The sequence below is a fragment of the Trichechus manatus genome, unplaced genomic scaffold, assembly GCF_000243295.1.
Source record: "Trichechus manatus latirostris isolate Lorelei unplaced genomic scaffold, TriManLat1.0 scaffold00031, whole genome shotgun sequence".
Taxonomy (NCBI): Eukaryota; Metazoa; Chordata; class Mammalia; order Sirenia; family Trichechidae; genus Trichechus; species Trichechus manatus.
Genome location: NW_004443967.1, coordinates 8,579,624 through 8,591,141, shown reverse-complemented (window position 1 = coordinate 8,591,141; position 11,518 = coordinate 8,579,624). Strand labels below are relative to the sequence as shown.

The 11,518-nt window shown below is 39.9% G+C and overlaps 1 pseudogene; it reads right to left on the bottom strand.

Moving 5' to 3' along the window:
* Window positions 1-9,903: 9,903 nt before the first annotated feature.
* On the bottom strand, window positions 9,904-10,377 carry LOC101349792 (40S ribosomal protein S15a pseudogene; annotated as a pseudogene).
* Between the last annotated feature and the right edge of the window lie 1,141 nt (window positions 10,378-11,518).

Here is an 11,518-nt window from a genome sequence, read left to right as displayed (position 1 = left end):
GCAGCCTGAAGGTGGCCTGTGGAAGGCAGCCTGAAGGTGGCCTGTGGAAGGCAGCCTGAAGGTGGCCTGTAGAGGTGATCAAGGGCAGGTAGGGAAATACTGAAAGGGCACAGCTTACGGAGATTGTGCTCAGGGAAACAAATGTTCCCTTCCACACTGCCTCTACTCCCAGTGAAATAAGAGATGGTTTTGTTAGCATAGGAGTCCCTGGGTGGTGCAACAGTTAATGCTTGGCTAACAGAAAGGTTGGAGGTTCAAGTCTACCCAGAGGCACCTCGAAAGAAAGGCCTGGAGATCTACCTCTGAAAAACCCTGTGAAATACAGTTCTACTCTGACACACATGGGGCCATCAAGAGTCAGGAGTGACTCATGGTGAATGGTTTGTTACCAAGTACTGGGAGTCACCTCACCCGTCTCACAGGGCAGGCGGCTGAAGCATCTTTGATCGATCCATGGTGAACAAAAACCACCCTATGTTTCAGAGCTGAAATGCCAGTTGTCTTTGTTTTCCAAATGTTTCTGTCATCTTATCTTATTTTTGATGCACTTGAAACACCATGGAATTTTTCTTAAGTCTCTGAACATAAGAGAAAAGCTTTCCAGTGAAAAATCTGTTTGCAGTGGTAATGTGCTTGCCTGCACAGTTTGGGAATTATTTGCTTATTCTTCACAACAAATATTTGGCAGAGCAACTGTCTCTTAAATAGTAGCTAAAACTCTGCAGTGAAGATATTATTGGGTGTCACCCAAGGAATGATAAACATTGCAATTCAATTCAATGTATGTATGTGTACTGAGCTTCTTCTCTGTGCTTAGCACCCTCAAAGTGCTGGAAGATACAAAGGAACTCTAAGAAGCAATCCCAGCTCTTTTCAATGTTATCGAAGAGAAAAGACAGAAATAAAGAACTCTGCAAGATAGTATGTAATTAAGTACCAATGTGTGTCATGCCAAGGACATATTCTTGTTTTAAGCGCTAAAGGACAACAAGGATTGTACTGAAGCTCTGCTAAGAAAACACGTTTAACTCGTTTGGCTCCCGCCCGTCCTTGGAGGTAGTATAGTGTAGTGGAAAAAAACAGATCCGATTTTAAAGTCAGGCAGAATCAATCCAGGTAATCAATGGGGTAGGAACTATTTCAGCCAGATCATCCTTACAAAGACCTTGGTTTGACTCCTGGCCGCTCCATTCAATTGTTTTGGAATCTGTTTTTGACATCTTTGAGCTTCTAATTTACAAATGAGGATAATAATGTACTGTAATTTATTTATTTCAAAATCTCAGTGAAGTGGCATACAAACATGAAATGGTTTATATATTATTTATTTAAAAAATTGCCAACGCCACAGATAATTTATTGCGGAAGCCATTATGAAAGCTTATACAAACTACAAATATAACATAGTGGGTTCTGATTATATCCGTTTTCAACACTTCTTACCAAGACCCTAATGAAACGCAGCTAAAAAACAGGGAATGATCTCTGAAAATTGGATTTTTCTACTAAAATTACAAATCCTCTTGTCCTATTCCACATTATGCTTGTTTTTTTTTTTTTAGGTCCAATCACTGCTTCTAAGATTGTTTCGGAAATTTCTACCTTTCTCATTGAAGAACTGAAACCCTTATAATTGCTTGTCCCTGTGTTAAACAGTACTGAGACCAGGTGCAATTTTCTGTTCATATATTAAGCAATACTGAGACCAAGCAAAATAACTTGGCTGCTCAATCCATAAAATACTTGTTCTAGAAGATAATACTGTAAACCAGTACTAGAAGACAAGTCTATAAACTAAACCATTTACTTGCTAAGACTAGCAACTTGCTCAACTAAATTCACTTTAAGACCCTAACCTTGTTTTGTACTAATACTAAGAGTTATTACATCATAGACTGTCCAATCTCACCCAGCACCCTCCACCCCTGCCTTATAACACCCGTCTTAGAACCACCCAACCCAGAACCTAATGTTGTCGTTGTCTTGTGCTGTCAAGTTGATTCCCACTCATGGCCACCCCATGTGTTACACAGTGGAACTGCTCCATAGGGTTTTCTTGACTGTAATCTTTATGGAAGCAGATCAGCAGGCCCTTTCTTTGGTGGAGCCACTTGGTAGGTTCAAACCGTCAATCATTTTGATACCAGCTAAGTGCAAATCGTTTGCACCACCAAGGGACCTTATTACCCTTTCCTAATTTCCCTACTTTGAGGCACCACTCCAAAAAAAACCAAACCCGTTGTTGTCAAGTCGATTCCGACTCATAGTGACCCTATGACAGAGTAGAACTTCTCCATAAAGTTTCCAAGGAGAGACTGGTGGATTCGAACTGCTGACCTTTTGGTAAGCAGCCGTAGCTCGCCATAGCTCTCAACCACTGTGCCACCAACTCTGCTAAAGTAGTATTCTCCTTTATTGGATTAATCAGCGGGTTTTTCTGGTGGTTAATGGTTGACACATCACTTAACGATACCTTCAGCAGGTTTCGTAATATTATGGCGCAATGTTATTCCAGAAGGAAAACATATATCTGGTCTAGCTTGCAAGGTTAAATTTGTATCCAACGGTAAGCACTCACACACCTTTACCTCACCTCAGGCATGTGGCTCAAGGGACTTGGAATGGGCAGGCGGCTTAGCCTTCTCTTTAAATGAAGCTGGGGCAAGAGAGGTAGGGGAAGGTCTGGTTTGAGATTACCCTTTAGCTTTTGAAGACCTAACATCTCTGGAAGGAGGAGGGATCTTGTTGAGAAACTAGTCACCAGTTGGTGGTGTGGAGAGGTTCTTTGTCATTTTTCTGCTTAGGCCGGTTCCATCTGTTGTTGATAGCCTCCACCAACATGGTGGCCGCTGGGTAGATGGGGTACATGGCTTTCTTTCGGCATAATCAGTGTCACACTGGTCCCTCTATTGTGATGCCCTACTCATAGAGGATCACCCTCTCCATCAGTTCCTCCCTCCAAAGACCCTTCGTGGTGTAGTGTTGCCCAGCCCTACTCCCTCTTATAAACTTTGTGCTCCTTCACATGGAGCCGCAGGAACCACTGAGAAAATAATAACAGAAAATTGTAGTAAGAATTAAACCCCCTACTAACATATATGGCACGTAGACAATAAACATTACGTTTCTTTATTCCCTATGATATGCAATGGATCGTGTTGGTGATAATACCTTTGTATGTATTGAAGAATGATAATATGAGAACATGGTATAAATTTAACCTTTTTAAGTATACAAGAAAAGGTTCACAGATATTTATACCTTAAAACAAAAAATATATCTATTGTGATTTCATCAAACTACAAACTAGTGTGAGTTTATCATCATGTCTTTTAAAATTCTAGTCAAGAACCAATGTTGTTGTTGTCAGCCGCTGTTGAGTCAGCCCTTGACTCCTGGTGACCCTATGTGCTCCATAGGGTCTTCTTGGCTGTAATCTTTACACAAGCAGGTCGCCAGGACTTTTCTTCCACAGAGCCGGTGGGTGGGTTCAAAGCGGCAACCTCTAGGTTAGCAGTTGATCTCAAACCACTTACAACCACTCATGTTTTTTAAAATTCTAGTCAAGAACTAGTAAGGAACAAAATTTTGATGCCAGAACGACACTGTGTTTTGCTTTTTTTCGTTGTTGTCTTTTAATTAAATGATCTTTAATTCAGTGTCTTGAAAGTAGATGCTTCATTGTTGATGTGGTTAGACTCTTTTCCAAGGTGTGAAATGAATATGTGCCAACACGAAAGGGGGGATATTTCTTTTAATAACATTTTCTGTGACATGTTTTAAATACTATTGCTATTTGGGAGAGATCCAAAAGAGCATAGTGAGAAATATTTATAGCATATGAGTGTAATAAAAAAATGTAATCATGAACTAACAGTACATTAAACTGGTAGGATATAGTTTACATTAGATCACAGGAATGAATATCAAAAATACAGACAGTATTTTTTTGAAGAAACAACCAGCAGTGAAAAATTTATTTATAATACAAACCAGACCCTCCAAAATAATTTGTGGTTTACTTAATTCTTACCGTTCATCCTACATTCTTTTGAATAAGCTAAAGGAAAGCACCCGAGTAACTACCTCAGCTGTTTTTTATTTTTATTCTGAATTTTCAGTGAGATGAAAACTCCAGTCAGTATATTAAAAAAAGAGCTGGTATGTCATTTTTAGAAATTCAGATTTCTTTTTCCTCGGAGTAGATACATATTAGAGAGAAATGTATTACGATAAATTACTATAATTCCAAATTGTCTCATTATTTCTGGGCAAACAATAATTGCATATGAATTCTGAACAGAGGAATATCACATTGCATCTTACGTGTTCTACAATATACACTCATAGAAAATCATTACAGTAACAGAACCAGCTGCATGTAATAGAAAGCAAATGATTTACAACGTTATCATGAGAAACTACCTTATTTCATATTATCATAAAAAGAACAGAACTGAATATTTGCATGACAAACAGAGGAATCCAAGAAATTCCAAACACAACTCAGTTGTGCTTTGTTTTAAATAGGTATTAATGCTGGAAGGTGATTTGAAAAGCCTCCTACTCTAGAGAATATTAGCAATTATAATATGCAAAGTCATTATTAATTCAACAATTGAAAGAAAAAATCCACCAACATTAATAGAATAGAGAAAGAAATACTTCTAGTAATAGGAGCTTCTATCATGCAACATCTATGTTACAAGAGCTTACGGTTAGTGATTTTGCCCTGGTGGCACAGTGGTTAAAGCGCTCCACTGCTAACCCAAAGGTGGACGGGTTTGAACCCACCAGTTGCTCCGTGGGAGAAAGATGTGGCAGTCTGCTTCCATAAAGATTTACAGCCTTGGAAACCCTATGGGGCAGTTCTACTCTGTCTTACAGGATCGCTATGAGTTGGAATTGACTCGATGGCAGTGGGTTTAGTTCATTTAGGTCAAGAAGTAGAATGCATTCTATGTTTCGAAATGAAACTTGATCCAGAAATTTGAACCATACCAAAAATCATACATGTCTGTGTTTGGAAATGTTGCATATGTCAATCATTTTATCTGCTTGCCAACAGCCCAGTCCAAGAGAATGGGCTCTGCCTGCAGCCCTGATAAAGGGGACCTAGGCCCAGCCTCTCTCTCCCCCCAGCCACAGCCACAGGTGATGGAGCCAGAGATGCTAGGAAGTGTCCGGCCACAAGCAAAGCTGAGCTGGGCAATGAGACTTCCTCTCAGCAATGGGAGTTAAAGCTGAAAGGTTAGAGCTGAAAGTCAGTGCCGGAAGAAGTCCTAGCAAAGAGTTGGAGAATTACAAGAACAGGCAGGAGCTGTGAGATAAAGACAAGGTACAAAGTTCAAGGTCAGAGTGAGCAGATAAAAGCAGAAAGGGCCTAAGCAGGGAGACCCAGCCATGGTAGAGCCCCACTGCAACCCATGACCTCCTGCTACGAAGGACCTCAAACTCCCCAACGTCCAGCCCAGCTCCTGGACACCTAGCCCAGGATTGGTGCCTATGCTTAAATATCCATGTGATTTCCTATCTGTAAGTTTGTTCTACATATATCAATATGATAAAATTACCCTAAGCAAATTAACTGGCATGAGTCTCAGGTTCCTGCAGGCAAAAGAACCTAAAAATTATATATATATATATATATATTATATAATAATTAGTACATAATAATATTATATAATTATACATGTTTTTGTATTGCATTTCTACTACAATATGGTACGATATTTATAATAAATGTGTTATATAATAAGAAGAATATAGTAATTACATATATATGTGATACATTACGTATATAAAATTATAGTTCTTATATATGTTACCAAATTAGAGAAAGGTCCCAGGACTTGAACATTTATGCCTGAAGTCCAGACTCCAAGTCTAGGAATGAGAAACATGTAGTTATTATCAAGATATTATCAACCTTACAGCCACATGAGCTCTTTTTTCCAAGAAGGCATCAGGTTTGCCCTTCCCCAGTATTTTAAATTTAGCTATCTTAACAGAGAGACACTGTACGAAAAATAATTGATTGGTGTTCAAACATTTCAGGAGGTAGCATATGATCAAGAACCGATGGTACTGAAGGCATTGGAGAAATGCAAGCCTCCAGGAATTAACAGAATACCAATTAAGATGTTTCAACAAATGGATACAGCACTGGAGGTGCTCACTTGTTTATGCTGAGAAATTTGGAAGACAGCTACCTGGCCAACTGACTGGAAGAGATCCATATTTGTGCCCATTCCAAAGAAAGGTGATCCAACAGAATGTGGAAATTATCGAACAATATCATACACAAGTAAAATTTTGCTGAAGATAATTCAAAAGCAGTTGCGGCAGTACATCGACAGGGAACTGCCAGAAATTCAAGCTGGATTCAGAAGAGGACATGGAATGAGGGAAATCATTGCTGATGTCAGATGGATCTTGGATGAAACAGAGAATACCAGAAAGATGTTTACCTGTGTTTTATTGACTATGCAAGGGCTTTCAACTGTGTGGATCATAACAAGTTATGGATAACATTGCAAAGAATGGGAATTTCAGAACACTTAACTGTGCTCTTGAGAAACTTGTACATTGACCAAGAGGCAGTTGTTCAAACAGAACAAGGGGATATTGCATAATTTAAAATCAGGAAAGGTGTGCATCAGGACTGTATCCTTTCACCCTACTTATTCAACCTGTAAACTGAGCAAATAACCTGAGAAGCTGGACTGTGTGAAGAAGAACATGGCATCAGGATTGGAGGAAATCTCATTAACATCTATGATATGCAGATGACACAACCTTATTGCTGAAAGAGAAGAGGACTTGAAGCACTTACTGATGAAGATCAAAGACTACAGTCTTTAGTATGGATTACATCTCACATAAAGAAAACAAAAATCCTCATAACTGGACTAATAAGCAACATCATAATAAATGGGAGAAAATATTGAAATTGTCAAAGATTTCATTTTACTTGGATCCACAATCAACACGCATGGAAGCAGCAGTCCAGAAGTCGAATGACTATTGTATCAGGCAAATCTGTTGCAAAACACCTCCTTAAAGTGTTAAAAAGCTAAGATGTCATCTTGAGGACTAAGGTGCACCTGACCAAAGCCATGGTATTTTCAATTGCCTCATATGCATGCGAAAGCTGGACAATGAATAAGGAAGACTGAAGAAGAATTGATGCCTTTGAATTACGGTGTTGGCAAAGAATATTGAATAAACTATAGACTGCCAGAAGAATGAACAAATCTGTCTTGGAAGAAGTACAACCAGAATGCTCCTTAGAAGCAAGGATGGCAAGACTTCATCTCAAATACTTTGGGCATGTTATCAGGAGGGGTCAGTCCTTGGAGAAGAACATCATGCTTAGTAAAGCAGAGGGTCAGCAAAAAAGAGGAAGACCCTCAAGAAGATGGATTTACACAGTGGCTGCAACAATGGGCTCAAACACAGCAGTGGCTGTGAGGATGGCACAGGACTGGGCAGTGTTTCATTCTGTTGGAGGGTCACTGTGAGTCAGACCCCTCTGATGGCACTTAACCATAACACAGTGTATTCTATCTGCTCTGCAGTATTTGATTTGTTTTGGCCCATCACATGTATTTAAGTGCTTAGCTATCAAGTTCTTGTATATCTTTCACATGTTCCTTACCTTATAAAGTTGACTTGGATTTAACATAGTTTAAATAATGGTAAACTAGGATTTTTCTTACTTTTATATATGTTCAACTCTTGTTTTAAGCAACCACTGATGCTAGAGGGAAAACTGTGTATACGCTTAGTAGATACAAGCCTAAAATTCATGATAAAAATTCATATTTGTAGAGTTATTTACTTAAAAAACGATTTTACATACATTATTGTGTTTTACTCTCTGGCAAATGTGTAATGTAGGTTGAGGTAGTATGTAAGCCTTGCTCTCCTGTCTGAAAACCCAACAGTTTTCCAGGAGGGACAGACTGCTAGCATTTTGTCCATTGCCTATGAAAGCAGAAGAATGGAGTGATGTCCCAGGTGCCGTTTTTTCAATGTATGTTGTTGTTGTGTGCTGTCAAATCAATCCTAACCTGCAGTGACCCTATAGGACAGAGAAGAACTGTCCCATAGGGTTTCCAAGGCTGTAAATCTTCATGGAAGCAGGCTGCCCCATCTTTCTCTCACCGAGCAGCTTGTGGGTTCGAACTGCTGACCCTTTGGTTAGCAGCTGAACGCTTACCCACTGAGTCACCATGGCTCCTTTTCAATGTACAGGGTTCACTAATACATTTCATTCTCTCTGCAGTTTACAGATTGCAAACACTGAAGGACTACCTGCTACTTAAAACACCGAGTATGTCAGGAGCTGCAAAATAGCTGAATTGTCTTTTGCTGGTCTCTGTGTTGCATGTACTCAAGCAGCCAGGCGTTGGGATTGTGTCAAGGATGCTCTGGTAATGCTTAAAACCAATTGAAGTACAAGAGCAGTTCAAAGGATTTGAAGCACTCAGTTTCCAAGTTTCCTGCCATTTCCTGATGTGTGCAATGCCTGACGAGGAGAACCCTTCACTCGCCTTACTTCACGCTTCATGATGGGAAAGGAAAAAATAACGGTAATGTTTACAGTGGCTGTAGCTTTATTTCCTTCAAATGAAACACGATTGTGATGTTGAAGAATTTAGCATAAGGTGACTAATCAGCAAATGTTTATACTATTATTAGTAAAATAGAAATAACATGCTGAAACTTTGAGTGGTAAACGAGCATTGGGAACACTGATGGCTCAATGGTTAAGCACTCGGCTGCTAACCAGAAGCCTGACGGTTTGAACCTATCCAGCAGCTCTGATGGAGGAAGACCTGGTGATCTGCTCCCATAGAGATTACAGCCTAGAAAATCCTATGGGGGCTGCTCTACTCTGTCACATGGGGTCGCTATATGTTGAAATTGACTCAATGGAGCCTAAGATCAACAACAAATAAGAATTACAAAGCACTGTTTAGCAGAATGTTTATTACTAAGTGAAACAAAAGGTGCCAAAATTTTGTTTTAAAATTTGTCACAATTCTCTCCTATGTGAAAAATGTAGTATTTTAAAACATTACCTAGTATATGATCTATTATTTGGATTTCTATTCAGCTATTTACAGAGATAGAAGGCATATAATTTAGTCCTCATTATTTTCCGGCAACTCAAAACGCTGATGAATTCTTATACGCATTGCCATTGCCATTGAGTTGATTCTGACTCATAGTGACCCTATAGGACAGAGTAGAACTGCCCCATAGGGTTTCCAAGGAGCAGCTGGTGGATTCAAATTGCCAACCTTTTGGTTAGCTGTGGAATGCTTAACCACTGTGCCACCAAAGAATCATTATCAAATTTTAAAGGAAGGTTTGAAATTTTATTAAGGTGTTATTTTGTTTTTGTATATAAAAAATAGTGTCAAATAAATTAGGTTTGGCTTGAGACAAAAAGAACTCAGGGTCTCCATTTGCTGGCTCTCACTTGTGAGTCTAGAGAGGCAGCTGCTCCAATCCCAGAGCCTTAGTACTTGGTGAAGAACAGCCTAGAACCACCAGCTGACTAGCCCTTGCCTTCAGTTACGACAAAGGCAGGTGCAAAGAGAAGGGGGATCGCATCCTCAACTCAACAGCAACAGACAGTTTTTTGAGCACTTCCTGTGTGCCAGGCCCTCCCTGCGTTTTTACCAGATTCTTTCATCTAAAAGCTCATTTTACAGATGAGGAAACCTAGAGAATTTACATAATCTGCCCAAGACCACGCTGGCAGTTAGTGCCCAATGGGCAAAACCTTTCACAAGATGAGCACTTGACAAATACCAAACCAGACCAAACTCTTTGCCATCAAGTCTATTCCCACTCATGGCGACCCTGTGTGTCACACAGTAGAACTGAGCTCTGCAGGGTTTTCTTGGCTGTAATCTTTTTTCTTTTTTTTCCATTGAGGCATTTTATTTGTATGCATGTGTTACATCCCTAGAAAGAGAATCCCAGGATTTTCCCTCTTGTGTGTTTTTATCTTCCCTCACCCTGGTCCATGATGCCAGCTGAGATTGTCAGTCCAATGAAACTAAACTGACGGGACAGGAGCGGATTACTCTGCCACGTCTCTAGATCTTTGAGTTGCACATCAAGTCTGGGGCTGATCACTCCATACCTGTTTAACCTGCCTGTGAGGATGACAACAATTTCCCCAGCTCTGTGATCATCAACGATTTCAAATTTGCGAATGTAACTATACTTCCTCCTCACAGTCAGAAATGGAATGACGACTTTGAAGCAAGTCCTGATAAGAACCTGACATTTGCCTCTCTCCTCGGCATTATTGATGTTCTTAAGAGTGTCAGCCAAGATGTTCACGTGCACCATTATGGTGGCATGGAAATGGCAGAGAGAGTTCTTGGCTGTAATCTTTACAGAAGCAGATGACCAGGCATTCTTCCATGATACCCCTAGGTAAGGTCAAACTGCCAACCTTTTGGTTAGTAGTCTAGAGCAAACTATTTGCATCACCCAGGGACCTACTCAACAAATGTTTAATCCTAAAGACAGCTGTTGAGTGAATGTCTCTATCCAAGGAGATTTGGGAGATAATCTTGTTTCAAAAAATGTTAAAGCCCTTGATTCCTGAGGTGTCTACTACATCAGAGTCTCCTTTTACGAAGGTAGCTTGCTCCATTCCTTTTCAAAAGTCCATGTTTATTTAGAAAAGGAAAAAATAAAATCCCTCAAAATTACAAAGGCAATTTAGGCAAAACTTTACCTTAGAAATTCTTGCAATGCAGTTCATACTTTGGACATGATTTTTTTTTTTTAAAAAAAACTTCTTAATTTTCTTAAAATCTCCAGTTACAAGGGTACAATTAGAGGCACAAATTATACCATCTATACCTTACCATTTTGCATTAACATTATTTTTAATTTTTATTTCTTATTGTTGTAGTTTAAATGAAGTTTACATTTCAAGTTAGTCTCCCATACAAAAATTTATGCATACATTGTTATGTGACCCTAATTGCTCTCCCCATACTGGGACAGCACACTCCTCCTTTCCACCCCTGATTCCCCATGTCCATTCAACGAGCTCCTAACCCTTTCTGCCTTCCCATCTCCCCTCCAGACAGAAGCTGCCAATTTAGTCTCTTGTATCTACTTGAGCTAAGAGGCACACTCCTCATGAGTATCACTTTATGTCCTGCAGTCCAGTCCCATCCAGGTCTGAAGAGCTGGCCTCGGAAATTGTTTTAGTTCTGGGCTGATAGAGAATCCAGGGGCAATGCTTTCCGGGGTTTCTCCAGTCTTAGTCAGACCATTAAGTCTGGTCTTCTTACTAGAATTTGAGTTCTGCACCCCACATTTCTCCTGCTCCATCCAGGACTGTCTGTTGTGTTCCTGTCAGGGCGGTCATTGATGGTAGCCAGGCACCATCTAGTTCTTCTGGTCTCAGGCTGATGAAGTCTCTGGTTTATGTGGCCCTTTCTGTCTCTTGGGCTAATACTTTCCTTGTGTC